The sequence below is a fragment of the Triturus cristatus genome, chromosome 10 (assembly GCF_964204655.1).
Source record: "Triturus cristatus chromosome 10, aTriCri1.1, whole genome shotgun sequence".
Taxonomy (NCBI): Eukaryota; Metazoa; Chordata; class Amphibia; order Caudata; family Salamandridae; genus Triturus; species Triturus cristatus.
The window spans coordinates 1-3437 of record NC_140593.1 but is presented as its reverse complement, the minus strand read 5'-3'; positions in this window follow the sequence as shown (position 1 = coordinate 3437).

Below are 3437 nucleotides of genomic sequence, written 5' to 3'. Positions count from 1 at the left end.
CCTTGCTCAGGTCATCTAACCTGTCTGAGGCGTTGGGTGGTGGCACCTTTGCCTGTTTTCAGTTTCCTCATAGTACACAGAGTCCTTAACCCAGAGAAAGGGAATGTGTCATACTTGGATGTCTGCAATGCGCTGACATCTGGCAGGGACACACTGGTTCCTGGCTCTAAAGACATTACTAGTGAGGTGTGGTGTATGCACTACCTACTCTAGTTGTTACCTTCTAAACTTTCTTGAGTTGTAGAAATGGTGTGCTAAGCCTTTAACACAACTCTAAGTTCAGTAGAACTTCCTGTATTTAAGCTTGTATTATATGTACCTCTGGTACCTTTAGTGGTTTTCAAATGATCAATCACTTGAGATTATCTGGTAAAACATGGCAAGCTAGAATCCGACCGCTGCCACCAATGTGAGAAGTTGGCCTGGCATATGGTGTCCACTATTCTAGTGGGCACCTTGCACCAGTCCAAACAACCCTTATTGATGGGAGGTTTAAAAACAACTTATATAGAAAGCTATCCTAGTGGTAGCTGTGGAGAGCAGCCTTCAGGCTAAGTCTTGAAAGAATGTAAGGCAGATTGTTTTACCAGTCAATAATCTCATGAATGGCCAAATGAAATGAGAACCACACCAGGTATATATATATATATATATATACCAATTTACAGGAATACACTGAATAACCTGCAGAGGCAGAGTTGCAGAAGAAAGTTTCTCTGTGTTGCTGACACCAAAAACAAAAGGTTCATCAGCCTTCGGCTTCCGTTACCAATTTACATGCACAATATACTGAATGACTAGCAGAGGCAGAGCTTCAGAAGAAAGTTTCTCTGCGTTGCTGAGACCAAAAACAAAAGGTTCATCAGCCTTCGGCTTCCTTTACTAATTTACATGCACAATATACTGAATGACTAGCAGAGGCAGAGTTGCAGAAGAAAGTTTCTCTGTGTTGCTGACACCAAAAACAAAAGGTTCATCAGCCTTCGGCTTCCTTTACCAATTTACATGCACAATATACTGAATGACTAGCAGAGGCAGAGCTTCAGAAGAAAGTTTCTCTGCGTTGCTGAGACCAAAAACAAAAGGTTCATCAGCCTTCGGCTTCCTTTACTAATTTACATGAATATACTGAATGACTAGCAGAGGCAGAGCTACAGAAGAAAGTTTCTCTGCGTTGCTGAGACCAAAAACAAAAGGTTCATCAGCCTTTGGCTTCCTTTACCAATTTACATGTATGTTCTATGTTGGCCAAAGTTCACAGATGGCAGAGCAATGAAAAAGCCAATACTGCAGCATGATCAAGTGACGGTGCATCCCAGTGCCTGACGAACGACCAGATACTGTTGTGGTCCCTCATTGCTTCAAAGTGCTCTTGTGCTCAACTTTTCAATTGGCTTATAGTGCTGTGTCTATGCAAAGTGTGAGACCGGCGAACCTGACTGCCTCAGCAATCGTTGCTCCAGGAGCTCGAGGGGCTGAGTGAAGATCCGAGGCCCCGCCCCCTGACACCGGGAAATCCTCAAGTGCTGCTCACGCCTCCCGCTTCATGGGAGACACTTCGTTTGCAGTGTGAGACCGGCGAACCTGACTGCTTCAGCAATCGTTGCCCCAGGAGCTCGAGGGGCTGAGTGAAGATCCGAGGCCCCGCCCCCTGACACCGGGAAATCCTCAAGTGCTGCTCGCGCCTCCTGCTTCGCGGGAGACGCTTCGTTTGCAGTGTGAGACCGGCGAACCTGACTGCCTCAGAAATCGTTGCCCCAGGAGCTCGAGGGGCTGAGTGAAGATCCGAGGCCCCGCCCCCTGACACCAGGAAATCCTCAAGTGCTGTTCGTGCCTCCCACTTCACGGGAGACGCTTCGTTTGCAGTGTGAGACCGGCGAACCTGACTGCCTCAGCAATCGTTGCCCCAGGAGCTCGAGGGGCTGAGTGAAGATCCGAGGCCCCGCCCCCTGACACCGGGAAATCCTCAAGTGCTGCTCGCGCCTCCCGCTTCGCGGAAGACGCTTCGTTTGCAGTGTGAGGCCGGCGAACCTGACTGCCTCAGCAATCGTGGCCCCAGGAGCTCGAGGGGCTGAGTGAAGATCCGAGGCCACGCCCCCTGATCCCGGGAAATCCTTAAGTGCTGCTCGCGCCTACCGCAACGCGGGACGCGCGCGGGTGGCGCCGGGCTAAGCCCGGGCAAAGGGCGGGCCGTCTGAGGCCGTCAGAGGACGGAGGAGGCCGGGCCGGGCCACCCCTCTTACACGAGGACACTGATGACACTCAACTGACTAAGATCTAAGGTACTGTGGGCTGTCAAAAGGTCTCTTACCGATTCTTTGGGGGCTTGTGACATTGTTATTCTACTACTAGCAGGATTCTCATAAACTGTTTAGTGTGCTGCCATTGTGTTTGTGGCGATCACTCTTGCTGTTGGGCTCTTACCATGGGTAAAAGGAAAGCTGTAGAAGGAGGATCTATGGCCAGTAGTAAAAAGGGTAAACCAAAGAAAAGTACTCATGCTGCCATGAATTGTGTCTTGACAAGAATTGAGGAGATTGTCAATGATTGTGAGGATTCGCTGGCTGGCGGGCAGGCGGGGGATCAGACAGTTAAAACTGTTTCAAACTCCAACCGCATAATTCCATCTATGTTTCATACCCAGTGTTTGACCAAGCAAATAAGTATTATCCCCGCCCCCATTATAACCGTTTCTGATCCTCAAATTATACCTGTACAGTCTACGGGCACCACGAACGGTATAGAAGGGGATCTAGTTACTCCCGATTGTGCCCCCCAATCCATTTTATGCTCTAATAGGTTTGCCCCTCTTGATCCTGATCTATTTCAAGTAACAAGCTGCACTGTGAAGCCTATTGACGATCCTCTGGCCCCTATTAGGCCCGATGCTGACACCTTGGTGACCCTCCTTGATAGGATCAAGAGATTAGAGGAGCTAGTGGCAGCTCTTAATAAGAGGGTCAAGAATTTTACTATAAGTCAAGTTCCCTCTCAGACTTCCCCTGTTCCACTACCATCTTCTGGGGTTGCTCCTCCTAGGATGAAGTCTGCTCCACCTAAGTTAACCCCTACGAAAACTAATGTCGATCATGTACACGGGGGGGCCTATAATGAGGATAATATAACTAGAACAAATGGCCCTATTAAGTCATATGCAGATATGACAAGATGCCCTGACCCAGTAAGCACACCGAATGCAAATTCTTCCACTAGGCGCCCCCTTAGTTCTTTCCCTCCCTTTAGACGGGGCAATAACAACCAATCACTTCATACCCCAGTTTACTCGGCCAATTTCCAACCCGTGCATACTAATCCCTCTGTTTTCATGACCTATGTTCCAAAATTGTCACCACGGTCTGCTTTCGAAAACAGTGTATCTTTACATAATAAAGTTATACACTGGTTGAGACATGTCAGAGGGTGCAGATCGATCATTA